The sequence below is a fragment of the Stigmatopora nigra genome, chromosome 13 (genome assembly GCF_051989575.1).
Source record: "Stigmatopora nigra isolate UIUO_SnigA chromosome 13, RoL_Snig_1.1, whole genome shotgun sequence".
Taxonomy (NCBI): domain Eukaryota; kingdom Metazoa; phylum Chordata; class Actinopteri; order Syngnathiformes; family Syngnathidae; genus Stigmatopora; species Stigmatopora nigra.
In genome coordinates this window covers 2,737,414-2,759,895 of record NC_135520.1, presented here as the reverse complement: position 1 = coordinate 2,759,895, position 22,482 = coordinate 2,737,414, and the positions used below count along the sequence as shown (strand labels likewise).

General features: G+C 39.1%; 1 protein-coding gene across 2 annotated transcripts in view; it reads right to left on the bottom strand.

Moving 5' to 3' along the window:
- Positions 1-22,482, bottom strand: part of LOC144206826 (uncharacterized) — a 58,825-nt gene that overhangs the window by 3,170 nt on the left and 33,173 nt on the right. Inside the window, exon 7 of one of the 2 annotated variants that reach the window (XR_013328443.1) lies at positions 21,489-21,617. The gene's annotated coding sequence lies outside the window, so the exon portion shown is untranslated. Of the gene's footprint in view, positions 1-21,488; positions 21,618-22,135; positions 22,174-22,482 lie in introns of those variants that run through there. The other variant, XM_077732002.1, reaches the window with a different exon arrangement.

Below are 22,482 nucleotides of genomic sequence, written 5' to 3'. Positions count from 1 at the left end.
AGTGGATGACTTCTCTCTATAAGCTTGATATATTTATATATTGTCTCATAAACAATTGCCAATATGCAATTTTATAGTTAAAAAAATTAAGAGTGATCAGACTATCCAGAATATTTTTTTAATGGAATGGATGTTTACTCTGAAATAAAAGTGACAATCTGTATTTCAAAATAACAATATATTTGTACTATTTATAATATGAACTAGGCGAAAATCCCAACGTTTTCTGTAAAATATTAACCCATATCCAAAAACTTTCTCTAGAAAACCTTTTTTTTTTGTCTCTCCCACTACTTAATCCAATTCTAAGCAGAAGTTAAGTTTCCTCAACTTCTTTCTACTTGTTTTATTTTGATTGCTAAGTGCATGTGAGTACATGTTCATAAAACTCTGGGGTTGTCCCTCTTCTTTTTGATTGGTAGGGGCGGGCCACAGAATCCTTCGCTATCACAAAAGAGTGAAAGAAGAGCATAGTAAAGAGGGAACAATGATAAAAGTCAGGCAGAAAATGACTAACGTGTCTAGTAAAAGAAAGGGGAAGTGAAGAGGAGCCCTTCCTCCTCCAATCAAGCGCTGGGGATAATGCCGATGTGACTGACTGTGGCCATTGACAGACAGCACCTCCATGGGTGGCAAGCCCTTGTTTACTTTTACCTGTGGACTCAATGAAAGGGCTAATGTGTCATAAGTGAGAGCAAAATGCAAACACTTTCACGCGCCCAATGCATTGTTTGACCAACCCAAACCATGGTAGTAAGAAATACTAAGTAGGGATATCCCGATCACAAATTTTCAGGTGTGTAGAACCAAAATAAGGTTGCAAAATAGTTATTTAAACAATGAATTGTACCTAAACAAAGTAATGTTGCGAGTAAAGTTATTTTAGCTGTGATTTGTTGATGTTTTTGCAGTAAATGGACATTGTCTTGTTTTTTGCAGGGTTTGTTTAAAAAATGTAAACATAAATACACATAAAAAATGTAAATAGCAATCACTACAATTGAAAAATTGCTGCCAGTCTTCTCAGTTAAAATGAATGGACGTCACTTGCCCTCAACTCTTAAAGAAAATACTTAAAAATGTCCACAAAAACATTTTAAAAAACATCTAAAAATGATCCATATCGGATAAATCCCTAATCCAAAAACTTAAAAATAGAAGAAATATCTATGAACAATTAGTCGCAATACTGATAATGAGGCCGTTTCCTTACATGTCATAATTATAAAAATGGGTAGAAAATGTTCGCTAAAGAATCTTTTTTTGAACCCGCCTGACATCCCCCAGCAAAATTCCATCAATTTATGGCTAAAGGCCCAAAACCTAACATTCCCAGTGTTCATCGGACGCCAGTGAATCCAAAATGAACTCCTTTTATGAGGCTGACTTTGCCTCGGCGATGTCGCGAAGACAAAGCCAGCGACAAAGCACAGCAGTAAAGGGGGAGTTGCGACAAGATAGTCACACAAAGAAAGAACCAACTTTCATGTGGCTCATGTCTGCCAGGAGCCCGCCCGACCCAGCTGTTTTTAATGGCGACACACTGACAGGAGGGCCCGGTCGGCTTTCAATGCTTGCGTACTTCTTTCAGGGCCTGCACAAAACCCCCCCTTTCACCCAGCTTTAAGGCTAACCTGCTGTGACCCGCATTCAAGCCCACGTCGAGGTCGCTTGCACAATGGTCACCGAGGGGAACGTCTGCAGCTGGATGTCCGGTCAAAAGATTAAAATTCCTGCCATTAGACCTCCGCCATGGACAATATTTTTTTAAAAAAAAGGTAAAAAAAAAACATGAAAAAGTATAAAACTCGTCACCATTTAAGGTCGTCGTTACTTTATGACGTTTCTCGGCGAATAAGGTGCTAATGGCTGCGCAAACAGGAACACAAAGAATGTACAAACAGAGCCGAAAACAAAGAGTTCTTGTAACAGGGCTTGGGATCTCGATGAAAAATTCAAACAATATTAAATGGGGAATGTCAACAGCAGACACACTTGTGCTGAGGACCCGTCAAATAGAGCGAAGAACTCAGCACACACATTACGCCGCCACAGTTCAGTGAAATGAGAATGTAGAGGTGGTCCTGGCTAATTTTGTGTTCTGGGTGGACTAGTTTCTTGCCCCTTAACCTCCTCCCAACCTCACACACAAATCATACTCATTTTCTGTACTGCTTATCCTCACAAGGCTCCCAATCAAGTAGGGGAAGTAGGTGGGGGACACCCTGAATTGGATTCCGAATGGGACGAAAAACCTCTTGGAGGTGCTCGGACGTTTGGTCGCCGGTTAAATGGTGACAGAGAGTTTACTGTTGAAACCAGCTCTCAAAATTATATTCATGAGAGAGAGAGAGTTTAATATCTAAGTACTGTTTAATATTTAAAAACTGTTTAACATCTAAGTACTGTTTAATATCTAAGTACTGTTTAATATCTAAGTACTGTTTAATATCTAAGTACAGTTTAATACCCAAGTACTGTTTAATACCCAAGTAATGTTTAATATCTAACTAATGTTTAATACCCAAGTAATGTTTAGTATCTAAGTAATGTTTAATATCTAAGTCATGTTTAATATCTAAGTACTGTTTAATATCTAAGTACTGTTTAATATCTAAGTACTGTTTAATATCCAAGTACTGTTTAATATCTAAGTACATTTGACCAGCGACCAAAAGACCGGCAACCTAACGGTATGATGGCAGCTTTAACCATGTAAATTCTTTTTTAAAACCTCCCATTTATCTCCAATTGTGCTGTCCTTTGGGTTTTGCGTCTAAAAGAAAAGGATCCGCTCTGTCCAGGCATGTCATTTCCCCCACGGTTTACCCGCCACGGGTCACCTGCGAGCTTTCCCTCCCTCCCCCGTTGACCACTTCATCAGGAGCAGTACTCCTGAAAGACGCAGATTAAAATATCAGTGGCGAGGGACCCCCACTGTTCTGGCGCATAGCACGCGGTCGTAATGCCTCCTGACAGGGAAGCTTTAGCAGAGGCTTCACATTCTCACATCCGTCAGTGATCACTCAACCCGGGTCGGCGGAAAAAGCAACAACTCACATAAATATGCGGACCCCACGGGCTGGCACACGTGGCAAAAAAAAAACTGAGAGGGAAGGGTGCTACTACACAAAAGACAGTTTTTCTGAAATGCCAAATAGAAATGACAGAACATGGCAAAACGTGCAATTCAACACATCCTGATATTCAGCAAATAAGACCAATATTCAAAAAGTTAAAAGTTAAGACCGTTAATCCTTAAAATAAACGTTTTTTTGGACAGTTTTTGGTCAATTATTTAATTTAAATACTAGATAGATTTTGTCTTGATAATATATTTTTGTGCTTGAGTTCAAGTCCAAGTCCCTGTGTTTGAAGGATCCGCCAATGTAATGAAGTATTTAACAATATTTGAAGAAGCTTTGAGGTTAAATGTGAAAGAAATACAATTATGAAATACTCCAAATCGTCCACACTACATGCCACCTAAAAGCAGACTTTGCAAAGTAGGAGGAGCGAACAAAAGACGTAGAAAAAGACAGCAGGTGTGCTGTTATCACCTCCATAAAGTGATCGTAACGAGCCCTCTGGACAATCGACAGGAAATGAAGTATGATAGCCGCTCAAAGAACACAGAATAAAATTTTCCCCATACTTCATACATAACTCTTAAAACATTATTCTATCAGAACCAGTGTTATGCTAAAAAAAATCCCAACTTTTTCCTGTTCAGTGACCAGAAATCAACAAAAAGTTGATTTGTATCCCCAAACTCAATAAGAAACAACTCAAAAATGTCCTTAAATGAATAAAAAAGTGATTGTAAATGAGTAAATCATTACAAAAACAACATTAATACACTAGCTGTCATGGATGGCAAAACACAACCATTCCTTTTGAAGATGCCATTTTTACTAAAAGTGGTTTGACGTGTGTAGGCGTTGCCTTGATTAGCAGCCAACTGCTCTTCACGCCACCTGCCTTGTGTTCACTTAAAAAAAATTCCCCACTTCCTACTGTACAGACCCACAGCACATCCTCCAAATCCCCACCACAACCCCCATTCCGAAAAAAAGTGACTTTTGCAACAGACAGAAGCGAGGATATAAAGAAGGAGAGCAGTTTTCTTTTCAGTGTCTCCCACGGCTAAATCTGGGTTTAACCCACTAATCCAGCTCGGAGTGATGACTCACAACGGGTGTGGCCAATGTGTTCCCAAAGATATTGTAGCCACAGTTGGAATATCAATAGGAATGTCGGTGTTGGCTCTAGAAATCGTATTATGTACCATTTTAGTCATTTTACAATTCCAGCTGGTTGATATTTCTCCATAAGAAATACAGTGAAATATCCTCAAATACTTATTTTGTCATCAATGAAACATTGGGTGCTAAAATTACATAAACATATTGATTAGGTTCATTCAGTTACAAGCGTTTAAGGGACATTTGGCCAATCAGATATTTCCATGTTGGATCCAGACTCATGTTCGTGAACAGACTGCCAAAAAAACAGGGCAAGTGTGACTACATCCTATTATTATGTGTGTGTTTGTCACACAGTGATCCAGAAAGCAGGTGGGCGGTATCTTTCTCCCACTTCCCAGTGTCTTACTTGTAATACGTCCCTCCACTAACAGGGATCAAGGTATTAGGGATTCAGGTTATTTGTATTGATTTTATGTGCTGTCATGCCGGCTTGGAGGAGGCCCTCATATTTGTGGAAATTGCTAATTCCACCTCGGAAATGTCACCGGCATTTAATCTTTTCGCGAGTGGTCAATATGGGACCCTCTCGGCTCCGCTGTGGTCCAGCCACGTTTATTAAACAGAGACCACTGACTCCCTCAGTTACCATGACATCACGTAGAGTGGATCGGGATTGGCGAGGAGAGCGAAACGGGGGAGCAAAGTTGAACGTTAATTACTTTGGGTGGAATCTTTGTATCAGTTAAAAGTGGGATAGACAATATGTCGTGATACTTTGTTTCTCCAATGGTTATCAATATTCTCTTCGATAAATCTTTTAAAAACGTTTCTGTTTAAAAAACAAACAAATGGAATTTAGAATAATTTACCAGTAGTAAGTATATCATTACTCATTAAGGTTTCTAGATATTCAATCTACGTTGACTGGATTATGCATTAAAGGCAAAGGCCAGTTTTCCTAGTATTGAGGGCAATGTTCCCTTTAATTTTTCATTGGTCTGGGCAGAAAGACAACCTCCCTGAGCACACTGAGTACCAGTATGAGCGACATCACCATTGCTTGCTATGGGCACACCAGTATCACACTTGCCATAAGCAGGTGCATGTCAATATTCCCTCTAATTTTTCATGTAAAACATACTGTAAAACACAAAAAACATAAGAGTGGACAGATCTACTGCCACTGGCTGCAGTGTAAACGGCACCATCATGGGGAAAGTTGTTAAAAAAGTTTGGATTTTATTTACTGCGCGCCATATGATTGCTGCTGCGCAGAGAAGACGAGAATAGTGCACAATTAACAGATTTCTTGCAGTTCATATTAGGGCAATTACAGCTGATATTCCGATTTCGAGTCCCTTTCAATTCCTTTGAATTTGCAGTCCATTTAGACGGTTAAACCAGACCAGAGTGTACGCAAGTCGAGGTCATGCTTATTATTCCTAGAGTTTTCTTCAAGGGCTCCAAAAGCAAACCCAGGCCATCATTTGCATGCGATTTCCATCTTTGCTTTTCCACTTGATGGCAAATGTTTCTCTTTCTCCGCTATTTACAGGAATGACCGTGTCACCTCCCCTTCCCATACACACACACACACACACACTTCGCCTTCAGCGCTCTCTCCGTCGGCCGCAATCAAATTTACTCTGGCTTGAGTACACGTTTAGCGGGGACCATTTGTTTGAGGCAAACACTTAGGACCCTCGTACGTCATTGACCAGTGTCCACAAATATAATCCTATCAAGTTCAATCTAAGGATGTCTTATACCGTTGATTTCCTAATGCAATAAATGGAAATAATCCCATCGGCCGTCTTTTCTATAGACTCAAGCTCGCTTTTGTAAGTGCATTAAAGGGCCCCCTAGCTGTTTTTTGTTTGTTCGGCTGTTGATAATTTTGCGATTGTTTCACCGACCCAACCCGTTTGTTGACACGTAGCGGGGTATTTACAGTTCTACTAGAGGACGAGCTCGGCTAACAAACATGAACCACCGCGCGCCCTTTTCTGGCGTGTTGATAAAGCCTAGCTTCTCGCCGAAGCCCCGGGTTGACATGTACCTACAGAGAAAGCCTTAGCAAAACAAGGTGGACCCTTGTAAATATGCATTGCCCAACAGTGGCACACGCGTTGTTGGCTAACACACTACAAGAGCTGTTTTTCTTTTTAACTCCAAATTTGCTCGGAAAACTAATCACGGTCTGATAAAGCCTGTGGTAAATACACAGGAGATTGACACCCACATGTCAAAGTTTACATAGCCGGACTGAGTGTACATAAAGCGGCCGGTCAGTCCACCCCTCGATGAAACGGACGCTTTGTGAAAGGAGATGACTCAAAAAGACTCGGTTTGGAAAAGTTAGATTGCCTCGAGACTGCGTGGGAAAAAAACGCCATGACGGAAAGAAAGCGTTGGTTCGATGGCCATTGACAAAGACGCTGTTGTTTTAACGCCATACTTTTCTGTGTTGAAACGGCGTTCTCGTTGAATGTGGAGCATCGAATGGCTTGATAATCCACAGCAAAGACAGTGCAGCTAACACAAAAGGTTAACCCTTGACTGATGTGTCTGATGTTAATCTATAGATCAATTAGGGAGAGGCACACTGGGTCAAGCTACAGATATTGCCATGGCTATTAGTTGGCCGCTCTGCCATTATTACACAGTCACATGCGCAAACATTGCAGAGGCTCGGTATGCGAGGCACAGATGCTGAGGGTAAACAGACAGGCCTACCAGGATAGCAGAAAATATTGATCTGACAGCAGATGGGAACCTTGATATCAGCTATTCTCTTCTTTCGCTGTTTCTGTGTTCTTATTTGAGTGCAAGATGGAATCTTTGTCATAAAAAGATGCTTAATAGTTGTTTTTGACCTTTTTTTTTGTATAGATTCTAAATATTTCCTGACAGTAATCATGGAGGAAAACAAATAAAAAAGTTAACGTTAAAGGTCATAGGTTTTTATGGAGAAATTATGAAAGAAAAAGATTAAACTGCCAATTTTTACACTATGATTTTTAAATGGTAGGACTAGAAAGGTACAGGTAATTGTAAAAAGCAAGTTTGGTTTATTTTTGGTACCAAAAGGCAGAAGAAAAAGCTTAAAATTTCTCAAAATGTGCACAATATTTGGGCTAATATTTCCAACAAATCATACTAAGTTTATCAGAATTATGACTAACATAATCATCCAATTTGAAACTATTTTTTCTAGAGTCACTCCAGTTGATTCTGTCACAATATTAATATAGCAATCTAATAAAACCCATTCATTCATTTCTGCACTGTGTATCCTTACAAGGGTTGCAGGGGGTGCTGGAGCCTATCCCACCTAACTAATCAACCAGGGGACACTTTGAACTGATAGCCACCCAATCACGGAATAGAAAAAATGCTAAGATGTATACACAAAGTACACCAAACATAAACCCAAGTGAAATATAGAGCCACACATTTACTAAAAATATTTATACAACTCTTAGATTGAATTTACAAACTTCAAATCCACCAATAATATCCCAAGCCTGAAGGCATTTGTCCTCACGCGGAATGCCAGACAAAGAAGAGAAACTCTTCTTTTGTTGCATTAAGCTGCGCATAAAAGAGTTGTCCACGAGAAAAGATGGATTGCAATTTTCCATGACTTCATTCAACGCTTCCCATTCACTCGCAAGTGAATGCGATTGATGGCAAAATCTCCAAAAAGGGAGACGCGAAGATACCTCGCCAACCCATCAACAACCGAACTAACCATCCTTGTTCTCGGCGACTCATTTCAGAAACATCGGAGTCAATCGTATGCCCCACACTGAGAAAAAATGTCAACAGGAATGACCTATTTAAGGAGCAATTCTTTCTTTTCCAATGCGAACAATAAGCATCTCCTAAGTCGCTAAGAATAGGGTTATTTCTTTATAGGATATTTCAATTTTAAAAAGGGTTATGACAGGTCACATTTTTCTCCGGACTATCCCTTAATGCACCACATTGTGGGTAACTTGTACAAATAGCAATGATGGCTTAATCCGACATTCCTCGATCCTAAAATCTGGGGCTCATCTCGGCAGGAGGTTCGGAAACATATTCATGTCTAATTATGGTTCTATATTCAATTAATTACGTCTCACTCGGTAGAGATCTCGATAATCTGTATTACTACCAAATTTCCAATGGTTTCTTTGGTGAAACTGACCAGACGGGGGCGTGTCATACATCTTGTCGTCACGTTGCCTTCAAAAAGGACAGCAGGGTCAGATTTCCCTTTAAAAAAAAAAGCTAGCTGTTCCTGGCAGAAGCCTGTGGCTCAACACAAGGCTCCACGATAAAGTGGTATTTCCCGCATACAAAGGAGGCATCGTCCCTAATCCTCAAACTACCCACACCCCCTTCTTTCTTCCCAGCAAGGCAGTACAATGAGTGTAGACCTTGTCTTAATCCAAAGGTGGGCTATCACAATAATCTGGTCATACATGCTGATCAAAGACCATTCAATGCTAATCAAGACAACAGATCAGCATTATGATCTAATTAGGGACACCCCATGAGGGTGGAATGCTTTAGCATTGTAACGTTACAGAGGATGACATTCACAACAAAGGACTAGGCTGTAATACTTTGGTATAATCCTTGTTTAAATCTGTTTGAGCAAAATAGCCAAGCATAGGCTTTTAAATCGGGTTATTTCTTTGGAAGAAACACACAATTATCACTAAATTATGTCAATATTTTGATGCAAAGTGTGATATTTGGTGTTTAAGATAAAGAAAATGTCCATCTCATAGCTGGAAAGTCACTTATTTGAGAGATTTAACTGACTGGCCTCGATTTATTCTGTACCATGACACAGTATGCCTAATTAAGCGTGAGCTATTAACCGATCTTTAAATCAATTACCCACTTCGGAAGGTGTCGTTCCCCCCCTCCCCCCCTGGGAGGCGCATCGGTCACGCCTTGTCTGAGCGGTGATCCCCTACAACTCCAGAAATGTGGGTGGCCGCGGCTCTTTGAAAGCAGCACAATACCACTCCTACATTTTGGCTAAATCAGGAGATAGAAAAGTCTGCTGCAACAAGGCACCGGGAGGGGCTAATCCTATCAAAATGGACTCCTTTTATGATAACAACAGCCGGCATCTACTAATGACAGCGGTGTTTTATATCTGGAATGCAAGGTGAGCAAAAAATCACAAGTGGAATGTAATAAAACAAACCAAAAAAAACAACTTCCGCCCATAACTAAAACAACAAGGCCTTTTTTTTTGGATGGAGTACTGTTTAGATACTCCTTAGCTACCAAAATAAAAGCCAGATGTTCAGGTAGGTATCTCATGTGGCTACACGCAAGAAACATGTGCGACTATGAGAGGCGGTTGTGTCGACAGCTATTGCTTTGCGACTTGACTTTCCCTTTCAGGCTGTGTACAAAGAAAGGTTTAACCCTTTATTTGAGACTAAACGTACCAGATTTGCACTGTGTTGAATTTGGCACGACATCAGTAACGTGCTGGTGTGTGTGCCTGCGTTAAAAAAAAAAAAAGTCAACATCATTGGGACTAGTCAACAATGATAAAGGCTTTGGGAAAAAAACACTTTCAAAATGGGGTCTCACTTTGATTAAGGTGTTAGTTTTAATTTTATAAAGCAAATTATCATCAAAGAATATTTCTTTGGCTACCAATCATAAGGGGAACTGAAATGTAATATTGATTTAATAAGAAGAAACTACATATACTGCATTTTTGGACTATAAGGCGCACCTGAGTACAAGTCGCACTAACCAAAGAATGCACAATAAAAAGGGGAGAAATATATATTTGGATTTTTGGGAACTGTCTTTTAATTGAGTGAAAACCAAGAAAAAACATGATATTTTAAGGTAATAGTTAAATAGGGAACAACATGCAAAATTGGCATGATTCTATGACTTGTGATGTCATTTAAGGCAACATTCTATGTAATGTCACCTATGACAAACAAATTTGGCAGAACTAATTTAAAATTTGGGGTGTCTTGTTGGAATAATTTGCCTAAAAAAACAAACTAAAAAACAAGACTTAAGATAGCCAAATTAAAAAGTACGATTAAAGTGTTAATATAATTTAATATGTTTTTTGTCATAGGAAGTTTGGCATTTTGCAGTAATCATGTCTATATTATTAATTGTAACTGGACTAGATTACACTTTTTGCTGACCTATTGACTATGAAATGTCCAAAAAATAATAACAACAAAAGTAAAAAGGATTAAAATAGAAAACAGGAGTAGAAATATTTATGACAGCTTGACATTTCAGCATGTCCACAATCCAAAGTGTACACGGGTCAACTCAAGGCTCTCCCCCCCTACCCCCATTCTAAATCCAACTCCCACACACAGGCAGGGGGACAAAAAGGGCCACCTCAGTGTGGCCCTATCAATGTCACCGCTTTTTAGCGGCAGTCTTTCAGGGTACATGAAGTGTCTTTAGCCACAATGAGATCAATAGCCCAGCCAACTGTGAAGCGGCTCGGAGCCAGCCAAGCCCCAACCGAGCCGCAAGACGAAGCCGATAAAGCTACTACCGCCTTACACGTCTTATCTGTACTATCTCCATCTACTTTGTGCATGCTCAGCTCTAGCCAGCATTTTTTTTTTCCTCCCACGTGTTTGCCATGTCGAAAAACAACGGCTGGCGATATTGATGTGACACATCACCCCATTTAGTCAAGAAACGTCCCTGAGGACTTTCAAAAGTTTTTTGTGTACTCTGCTGAGCCAGATCTTTCCTGACACTGACCTCAGTCAGCTTTAGGTATACCGCCGCCTCGGGTGGGTCAGTGTCATTGATTTCCCATTGCCTCTTGGCACAATAAAGAGTGTCAATGCACCGTAGAGATGTGTCCTTGACCAAAGTACAACATGTCAACTCGGTCAACAAACTCTCTAGGGGGAAAAGATGAAACGCGGTTGGTTTTGTATGACTATGGAGGCTGAGAAGTGTCAGGCAAAGTCCAAACGCTATGCAAAAAAAACACAACAACACAAAACCCAACATAAATGCAAGTAGAAAGTGGCTGCAACACAATTGCTACTAGCCCATGACATGGGCAAACTACGGCCCGCGGGCCACATCCGGCACATTAGCCTTTTTAATCAGGCCCGCCGATGTTGTCCAAATAATGTTTTTTTTTCACCCAAGATGGCGCCGTCACGCGGAAGCCATTTGCAGTAGCTGTGTCCACTCTTATTTGTTTTTTTTTGTATTTTACAGACCCTCTATCTTTTTTTAAATTACATTTTAATATTTCTTAATACATTCCTTTTTACTGTACTTTGTACTTGATACTTTTTACTTTAATGATGAGTGATGTGTATTTCTTAATACATTCTTTTTGATTTGACTTTGTAGTACTTTATACTTTTTATTTTAATGATGAATGATGAGTATGTTAATACTTTAGTCCTGTTTTTCTGTTTATGTTTCATATGTACTGTTAACGGATGCACTTTTTTATATGTATCGTATCTTGTGCTGACACGGCCCATCTGTCCAATTTTTTAAGTCAATGCATTTGTGTTGTAGGCGATTGACATTCACACTTTGCCTGACACTCCTTGTCCACTGTATATGACAAATATATTCTCATTTCCAACTTCCAGATCTATAATGGCAGACCACCAAGTTAGACGCTGAAGCTTTTTCTTTGCGCTCAGCACAGAAAAAGTCTCATTTGCCGTCATTGGCTTTTTTTTTTTTTGTTCCAACGGGGGCTGGTCTTTGTGATATAATCCTCGTTGTATAGATGAAACGAAGTCTCAACAGGCAGTGGCGGGATTACATGAAAGCCTTTTCCAGTGCTGTATCTTTTGGAGATTTTACTCAAGAAACGTGCAGGTTGATGACAAAACGATGGCTGCCTTGCCAAGGGAACAATTTTATTTACCCAGATTTTATCCGCACTGCACCAGAAACCATCTAAAATTGAAATAATGCAAAACAACCATCCCGTGGCTCTTTCTATCATCATGAAATGATTGCAGCCTTTATTTTATATTCCGTCTAGTTATCCCTTCAAAATGCCACGCGTAATGTCAAGCAATATCTGACCAAATGACCTTAATTTAAAGGGCTGCCATTGATGTCAACATGGAGTAAATAGCAAGTTGCAAATGTGCATTGATTGTTTAGATGTAACACCGTGCCAGTAGAGGGTACTTTTGTTTACCTCTCAAATTTCATAGATAGGAAAAAAAGTGTAGACAAAGCTTGAAGATGATGAAGATATTGACTACTTTAGAAGAAAATTGGAGCTAAATCTTATACTCAAGACCTGGAGTGTTTATAGGACATATTTACATCTCTGGAACTGTTTATTTTTGGCTAAATAAATGAACTATGGCCCTGAAAAATGAAAGTACACAACAATTACTATCAATATCAAACAAAGAGTTAATTTTGCATCACTTTTATATAATTTCAGGGTATTTACAAGTCACTTACTGTAAATTTTGGATGATTTCTAGTTAGTTTTATATTCTGCCTTCTATTTATTGGTCACTTCATGTTGATTTTGCAGTATTTTAAGATGAATTTTTGGTTTTAAAGTTGTTTTTTTGCATAACTCACTAGTCAAGTCATTACTTAGCATTAACTGCACCATTTTGACTAAAATTAAATTCCTAGTTTGACAATATCAATGTAAATTTAAAAATAAACATCTCATTTTGGACCAGATCAACCCCATTTGACGCCCTATTGTTGCTATAAATGTACAAAGTATTCCCTTTGTTCTACTTTTGTAATTTGGAATGCATTAAAGCTGAAAACCAACCCGTCATTGCCGACTACAAAGCGTCCCATAATAGCCGTTCATATGGAAGTAAAGAAGACAAAAAGAAGCAGCCTTCTGTTGTCCACCAACGGCCTGCTGCAACTAAAAATGAATCCATTAACTTCAGACTGTTTACTTTGTACTTGCCATGAAGCCAAGGAACATTTAAAAAACAAGCCGTCGAAGCCAAGGCCTCGACTTCTTTCAGGGGCCACGTTCCCCCCCCACCCTGCGTTTTTTTTTTTTTATAAGCCACAAGCCAAGCGACCTGGCAGGAGAGAATGGGCGGAACGAGGAGACAAAACCAACAAAAACGGTAACATCTGCAGCCCCTTCCAGACAGACAGTTGGATGGGAATAACTCAGCACTTTGTGCCCTGACCTTGGTGAACAAAGAGGGGGCTGGGGGGGCATAGCTCAGGAGCAGAGGGGCTCATCCCGGGATGCGAGCATCCGCAATGTTATTTCGGATTGTCGGTGTCCAAACTAGGGCTTGGGGTAAATGATGAACATTTGAAATTTAATAAAAAAGGGCCATAAAAGAACTTAAAGTATAGCCTGTATTGTTGAATTTCTCAAATTTAGCACTTAAAAGTGCCATTATTTGCTTATTTTAATGTCAAAAAATGTAAATTTTAGTATTTCATTTAATATTAATACATTAAAATTTATATATAAAATGAATCTAATCTGGTAGTCATAGATGTTGTGATTTTTTTGTATTTTTTGGCATTACTGGACATCGATGCTTTGTTCTGGAAAGATAATTTCAGTAGTTTAAATAAATATATTATTGCTGTCAAGTGATTAACAGTTTTAAGACGCGATTAATCTAATGCAATCCATAGTTAGCTTCTGAGTAATCTTTTATTCATGTTTTAAATGCCCTTAATTCATAAAATATTCCGATTTAATATTTAACAAATAGAGGAAGGACTTCAAGTTGGCCATTGCATCTATTTTTTTTTTTTTTTGAGCAGGGTAGAGGAAAAAAAATTGGACACCCCTAATGTTGAGTGTTAAACTGCAAACAGACTATCAACCTAACTCTGTTTTAATACTAGATTCATATCAGGCCAAAGTTAAAAAAGGCAAATTCCTCCCCATCCAAATCAAAGGGCGACACCACAAAGCAACTGTGTACTTCACGACTTAAATCTTACAAGTTTCTAATCCTTCTGAAGTCCACGCGGGACCCTCGGTCGGTCTCCATGGCGACGGGTCGGGCATTCAAGCAAGTGATTGCCTCCAATGAATTTCAGATAAGACAAAATGGAAGTGAATTGATGTGATTTTAATGCAGAAGTGCGCGACGGAGGGGAGGTCCACTGGCTTCATATTTGAATAAAGCAAACAGAGCAGACAAAAGGCTGACAGCCGTAAATGACATTGTCAGTACAAAAATTATCAGCCAGTTTACAATCTGTTTGCTCATGTAGAACAAACAGAATGTGTGTGGCATCCCCAGGCTTTGTGAGCGGCAGGACGGCGGGAGAAGACAAGATATGGGCTCCCCCTGCAGCCCTGCAACAATTAGATAGCAATTTGACAGGCACACTCCAAATGTCACTTTGTTGTCCTCTTCCAAGGGCATCCAAAGCTTCTATCTTTTGCTCTCGGAAGAAAAAAATAGATTGGAAAGCAAATACGTCATTGTTCATTTTTAGCCATAGGCTATGCGGGCAAAAACCCACTGCGCAATCTATTTAAGGGCGCAGGACGAAAAAAAAATGAATTATTTATATAACTGTTGTCTAGATTATTAGCCCTCATTTCCTATTCATGGCTGAATTGCGTAAACGTCATGTAAAATGTGACACTATGCTTTTGATGCAGACTTCACTTGTTTCATGTTATAAAGTCTGTCACTATTCAGCAATGTAGGGTAAATTCTGATTGGCTACTGATGGTCCAATTGCACTCTATGCAAGTATAACCATGACCTCTGATAGGTCATGAGTGGCATTCAATTTGAAGCATGGCAAGTTTGTCAATTGACCAGCAAATGGAAAATATCATATCCAAAGTCCATAGGTAAATACTTAATAGTAATAAATGTATTTTTTTTACAGAAAAAGTATAATGAAAAATAGAGCCAACTCTAATTTTTTTTGACAGTACACACCCAAACCCAACTATAGATTTCTTTAAAATAGTGTAGACTTATAATAAAATATATCACATGCAAAAAATGGCCTTGTACCTATGTTAGAAAGGTGTACCAAAGTCTTACAAAAAACAACAACTGGGAATTTCCAAAATACGCTTTCGTACACATAAAACATATTCTTCTACTCTTGGTTCTACACGTTTTACAGTATTTCACATATGCTTATGGATGTGTTGTGCCTGTTTGGGGGGTCGATAGGGTTGTCCACCCAGGACGCAAAATTAGCCAGAACCGCCTCTGATTGAACCGCCACGAAAAAGGACAAATTGCAAGACCTGCGGTCGACGTGGGAGACGCGGCGACACATTCCAAGCCCGAGAGCTTGAGTTTCCTAGCGAGGGCTCCAATCTAGAGGGCTTCTCGGCCTCCTTTGGTGCTTGGGGACCAACGGGGAGTTCCTCTTTCCTATCCCCGCTCACACTGCCCTTTGTTGTACGCTGTCATTTGTTTTGTTTTGGTCTTGTTAACCTCAGTGTGGCTGTGTGGCTACACGTAGCAGCTGCTCAGCTCACATTAATTTTATCTCGGGACAAGCCAGGACAACAAAAGCAGGTTGGCACCTTAAAGCTCAACACTCTTATGTCATCCATCCATGCTGCTAAGCAACCAGAACATTGAAATATGGGGATTCCATTTTTTCGGATGACTATTATGATACATGACCAATGTATCCAAAAATGACCCAAACTAACCTTTAACTGTCAACTTTTGAATAGTGGTCCACTACAGAAGCAACTTTAACAGAATTTGGGAGTGAATGACTGGAGAAAACTCAGCTTTCTGTATTCCATAATTAAATAGATTTTATTCATGATATATTTTTGATTTCTTTTCTTACTTTAAAAGCACAGTTTGAGTCAATACTACCTAAATTGCAAAGGTTAAGTCAAAATTGACCTACATACATTTGCATGTGTGGCTTAGCATCCTCAATTCTAAGGCCAAGTATGATTTTAAATGTAAAAATCAACATGGTAATGAATTATTCTGCCTATTTAAATTTGAAAATGGCCTCAAACGCAATAATCACCAATTTTTACAAAAACAAACGCCAAAAATTGTGCCAAAAACTGGGCAAAACGGCAAAAACTGTACCAAAACTGGGCAAAACGGCAAAAAGTGCGCCAAAAACTGGGCAAAATGGCAAAAACTGCTCTTGTTTTTCCATTTTTTGGGCACTTTTCAGCTTATTCAAATTCTAAAATGGATAGATTTCAAAAGACGAAAAAGTGGGGTTGAGAATAAACCCTTGGCTTCTTCACGAGAGAAAAGCAGCTTCTCACAATGGTCATTGATATTCATCCCGAGATGTTTGTCCCAGCGGCACTGTGATGTGCGGCTGCCGAAATGCAGTTTAGTCTTATTAAAAACTTGTTTGATTAGTAGGCCTAGGAATGAAGGCTGTGGAAAGGTCTGGCAGGAGCAGATAAAAGAGGAATGATAAATAGGCCATTGACAGTCAGTCAGCCACTAGAGCATCAAAACACATCCATTTCTTTTGCAAAGTTGATCCAATTATGGCACTTTTAGCTTTCACTGTTTTTTTTTTTTTTGCTTTGTATTCTAGGCTAAATTGCTCTTGCCCCTCCTCTTTCCTTCTTTCTTCTTTTTTGTTTTCTTTTTTTTTTTAGATACGACAACCGGTCATAAAAGGGCCAGCCATCATTAGTACTGTTTGGATTGGAAGCCTGTAGTGTTTGGTTAAGAGGGTTAATGCAAATTTGATGAAAGAATAAGACTGCATTTACATATCGGCCTCAGCTCACATGGGCTGGGCAAACATTCTGTTTATCTCAAGTGTCATTTTATGATTTCAGTCAAACGTAAGAGCGACCTTAGCCAAGAAAGAGCGCAAGACCTTAGGAAATGTGCCTCAATAAACTGTACGCTACACTCAATGTGGAAATCTATGTTGTAATCTAACAAGTATAAACATGATTTCCGCAATAGATTTCCTCACTCCTCTCAAAATAACAAAAAAAATAAATAAATAGCGCTAAAGTAAAATGTCATAATCATCTGGCGAATTAATTAATTAATATATATTGGTTATTCTTTTTGTTTCTCTTAGTTTGGTTACTTTAACAAGTCATTTGTACTATATATGAGTTATCATTTTTGTATATTAGTTTGTTTAAAAGTGCGTTAACTCGTATACATTTGAGAGGTTTCCAAATATTAGTTTGACATAATTTCCTATTAATTATTATTATTTTTTTCTTTTGTCTTATTTTTATTTGGCTATTGTTACTGATGTGTAGAAATAGTTAAAAAAATATTGGGCACAAATAATACATAAATAAAATTAGTTTTAATCTAAAAATTCTACTGTATGTACAGTTTTTACAGCTATGAGAAATCATCTAATTCTATTCACATTCTAAGTTTACATTTTGAAATGATTTTCATAAGTTAGACTGCAAAAAGTGATGAAAAAAACTGCATTTGCCCCAAAATTCTATGTATTGGGAATTCCCCTTTGTTTCAAGTTCTATTCAGTCTATCTCCAATCATTTAAAAACAGAATAAGAAACAAAGTAAACCAGTAATCATACTGTCAATAGAAAATACTTTAAAAGCATCAAACTGGTCTCGTCCACAGCGGGCCGAGGGTTTCTGCCAAAAATAAGGCAAAACACTGCCATCTATGGCTTCTTTCTAAGGACTGCTCAGGTTTTGAGCTACTAGCACAAAGCCAATCAGTTCATTATTGAAGGGGAATAACTGCAATATTTCCAAATAACATTCTTACAATACAATTATAATCAAAACATAGCAAAAGTACACAAACTAATGTTCCAATTTAGAAATTACCAAAGCCACAAAAAGAACTGCTTTGAGCAAAGTTTGGTCTTCTTAGAAAAAAAAAGCTCCTGCATTTTTTTGGCTCCCAATTTTGATAGATTAGACAGAGCGCTAGATTTTCATCCAAATGGGCATCTGGCGGCCATATCCTTTAAGCAACACAATTCCGCACAAATCAGGGGTTCTGTCGGAGAGATTTTCCCACCACCTGCTGTGTATCTTCCCCTCGACGCGATTGAGCCCGCCTTTATTGTTTCATCATTTTTATCTTTGCGCTTTGTCGTCCAAAACGCAACACACTTTACTCATTTTGTACTTTAACGGCCAATATAATGACACACCGCACCGTACGTGGTTTCTACCCTTGCACGAGGTGGTTAAACCATTTTCCAAAGCATTGAGATATGGCCATAAGGAGCTATATTGGGGCGTAATTTTGACTTTGGTTCAAGGGCGCATTAAGGCACAATAATGAAGTGCATATAGCTGCCAGACTGGGGTAGCAAGCTGGCGGCGAAACATAGAAACCAGCCAGATGTCAGGGCTTCTATAGCTTAGGCCTTGACCAGGCCTTCGTCTGTGACGGCCCTTTATGTAGCTCTCTGCGTGACGCCCCAGGCCCCCCTATGGGAGCTTCCAGGCTTTACTGGCGATGAGACACGATCTGTCCCGTCTGTCACCTCGCTCCAAGTTATTCATACGCCGTCCATACAGTGGCTCCTCCAAGGCCGCTAATCCCAGTCTCCCGAGGTAGACCGACCGCAGACGAGAAAGCAGACAGGCGGCCAGGTTGCGAGTCTGTTCAGAAGATGTTCAAAACACCAAGCACGAAGCCAATGTTTCGTTTCTACGACGTTATCAGAACTGAACGCCGAAGTCCGGAAAACCCCACGATTTACGTGCGGATGCATGCGGGAGGACAATCTTGCGGTCTACCCTCGCAGGGGTTGGTGGAAACCAGTTTCATCCTTGGGATTACGGGGAAAATATTCGGTGTTATGACTCTGCATTCTAATTTTATCGGCGAGGGAAAGGCTAGGTTGTTTTGTTGGTGGCGGAGAACGAGGTGAAAGCCGTCTGCGGTCGGACGGAGCAACGTCAGCACCTTCTTGAGTAAATTTACACAGCGTGCCATCTCTCATTGTTTACAAACAAATAGAGAAAAATGTTGATGTAATGCGTTTTATTTGAACTGGAACTAAGAAGTGTGCAAATAGAGTATTCTTAGAGAATCTTTGCTTTGCAAACACACCTTGCAAAGATTCAAATTTGACACTATGCCAGCGTTCTGCAGGTAAACGAGAACTGTGACTGACAACTGAAAGTACTTTCTATTTGTGCCTGGACTACAACGTACAGAGAAAAGTTTTACCACTCACAAAAAGTATCCGTGCCCTCCCATATAAGAACCATCAATTCATTTTAAGACAACTTGACCACTCCCTTTAAGGATCAGCACATAAAGACTGACCCGGGGTACACACAACAGAGAGCATTAATCAAGTGCCACAGGTGTGTGTGAAGTCAGATTTGTCAAATGCGTTGTGTCGCAACTATTGGGTCATGTTCGGGGCATTGGATCGACACTAGATCAACAATATGCTAGAAATAACAGTGATGAGTCATCAAACACATTCTGATGTACACGTTTCACCACTTTCTTTTGAACTTTGATTCTCTAATGCAAAGGTATCAAACGTGTGCCATTGGGGGGTCTGAATTTAGGTTGTTCCATCCGACAGGCACTTTTTAGCTCATTTATACTGTGAATACAGAATAAAATGTTCATTTTGTGTCTACATTGGTGACATAAAAGCTGAATGTTGCAAGTTACTGATCCAGTCTGTGCATTTCTGCACTTTTCTCAATTTCCTTTCTCTAGTTAAATACATTATTTCGCTTCCTGCAGTCAAAACGTGAACATGAAACCCTAATTGCGCCAAAAACAACGTGTGTCACCTAAAAAAATGCCCCTAAATCAGCTGAAATCGACCAATATACTTGAAACAAACCAAAACGTCCCCAAAAATCAATAACAAATGACCCTAACATTACAAAACCTAAAAAAATGACCCAAAAATCTGCTAAAATTGACCAATAAACAGGAATCCACCCAAAACTTCTCCCAAAATCAATAACAAATGATCCCAAAATTACAAAACCTAAAAAAAAATACCCCCAAATCAGCTAAAATCAACCAATAAACCAGAAGCAAACCAAAACTTCACCAAAAATCAATAACAAATGATCCCAAAATGACAAAAAAAACCTCCTGTGTGCCCAGGAATGTTAGTCAAACTCAAATAGTATTCTTTTTTTCCACAGATATAAAGTTATTTAACGCACATGGGATTTGGCAATAAAGCCGAACAGGGTGAGCATGCTCACGTTGGGTACCCTGCTGACAAAGACCACCTGCACTGCGGGGAATCCGTCGAATTTGCAGCCGACCGGCGCTCTGTCAATTGTCATTTGATTTGTCACTCAGCGGAATGGACTGAGTCACTTAGTAGGCCACACCTGCTTTCCCCCCCAACTCTGCCTTTCTTCTCCTTCCAACACAAGGTGTATCTAAGGGTTCACCTCCAGGGCAACGGTGTTGACACACATACTTTGCAGAGCGCTATGCTCACGCCCATTTCTTTCAGTCCACAGCAGCGCGGGGCAACGGAAAGAAAATCATCACAAGTAGTTTGCTGTTTAATAGTGACTTTTAGATATTTGGGTCATTAACTCGAGCCGGGTGTAGACGTACTCTTTGGTAGTTTCCATTTCATTCCCCCCTCCCACACAGTTTTATTGATCGGAATGAGACACAGGGTTCGGTTTGTTATACTCTATTCATAGATTTTTGTGCTGTTTATTCTAGGGAAGGCGAAGATAACACGTACTATAGCTTTTTTTAATTTGATAACAGTGGCAAAAGATGAAAATGTTATATTATGTATAGTGGAAGTGAAGTAAAATGGCATATTTTTTAGCTAAGGGGTCTATTTTTCTAACAAAATTTAATCATTTGAATTAAAAGTGCAGAACTAGTGTATTTTTGATGGATATGTTCTCATATAGGAAAAAATTACAGGTTTATAAAGACATTTATAAGTAAATAGGAATATTATAGTGAATCATTTTATATTATATATTAAATGGAAAACAATAATGTTTGTTTTATATCAGGATTTTCATGTAACTTTTTAAATTGATGATTGAATGTAAACTGGCTAATAAAGTATAATAATAAATGATGGGGGAGTTGAGTTGTATGATTATCTAAACATATTTGGAAACGTGTTTCTTATGATGCCACAATATTATATATAATAGTGCAGAACTATAAGTTAGTAGCTTTTTAAAGAAGCAGGTTTTAACATAGTATAGCATTGTGTTTGCTCTCTTTAGATTGCACAGGTGGACTGACTTTATCGTGTGCCCATGGAGCGCAACTATTTCTCAGATGTGACAAATTTCACAACAGAAGGACAATTCCACTCACCCCCTGGATCTGAAGGATGTCTGAAGTCACAGCCAAGCCACATCAGAGACTTTTATACAAGTAGGTGTTAGACCGTTTCATGCCCAACGGCTAGATGGATAGCCCTCTCAAAACGGACCGTGCATAAAACTGTGGAAAAGACAAAATGCGTCAATTTGAGCATTTTAATGCAAGATTATCATCATACTAGTTGATAGATGAACTATTCTTAAGTCCAATTATATTAAAACCCTTTGACAAGCTTAATGGTGAAGCTTTAAATATCATTAAACTTGTATAATGGCAAAAAAGCATTAAATTAATTTCTTAGAGGCACCAAAAAAGTGCCATTTACTGTAATAGTATGCCTTTTTACCCATTTAGGCACTAAAAACTGCTAAAAACGTTACTTTTTGCATTTTTTAAAAGCATCAGAGCAACAATTACATATTGTTGCTTAAAAGTATAAACCAAAACATTGTAAGGGACATTCATTAAAGTATCTCCAATCCATAAAAGATGCATTAAGAGTTGAGGTTAGAAAGGAGGTTATTTAGCTCCCATTTGCCCCTTGAGAGCATCCCAGATAAGAATGGGTAAAGTTGTCCACTGCAAGGAGGAGCTAATTGATTGGCTGAGGCACACAATAGGCTGCTTGGTGCCATTGAGTCACATTCCGCACATGCCAGTCAGTCTGTCAGTGACCCTGAAACAGAGCCCACTTTCCCAATTAGGGTCATTAGTGTGAGCCAGTAAGTGGCCCGGTCACACATGGCTGCAAAGCAGGACCACTTTGGCTGGGCGGAAGGACACCAAGCAGAACAATACAATCACAATGTTTTCACCAAGACGTCCATTGGGACAGTTACGCAAAACAAGGAGTTAAGAAAGTCACTTGATACTTTTGTTACATATTTTACTATGAGATGACATTTTCTGGACTATGTATAAGTTACGTTATAGTTATGTAATGGTTATCTGAAAACTGCTATGTTAATACATGTCTATTCGGGCA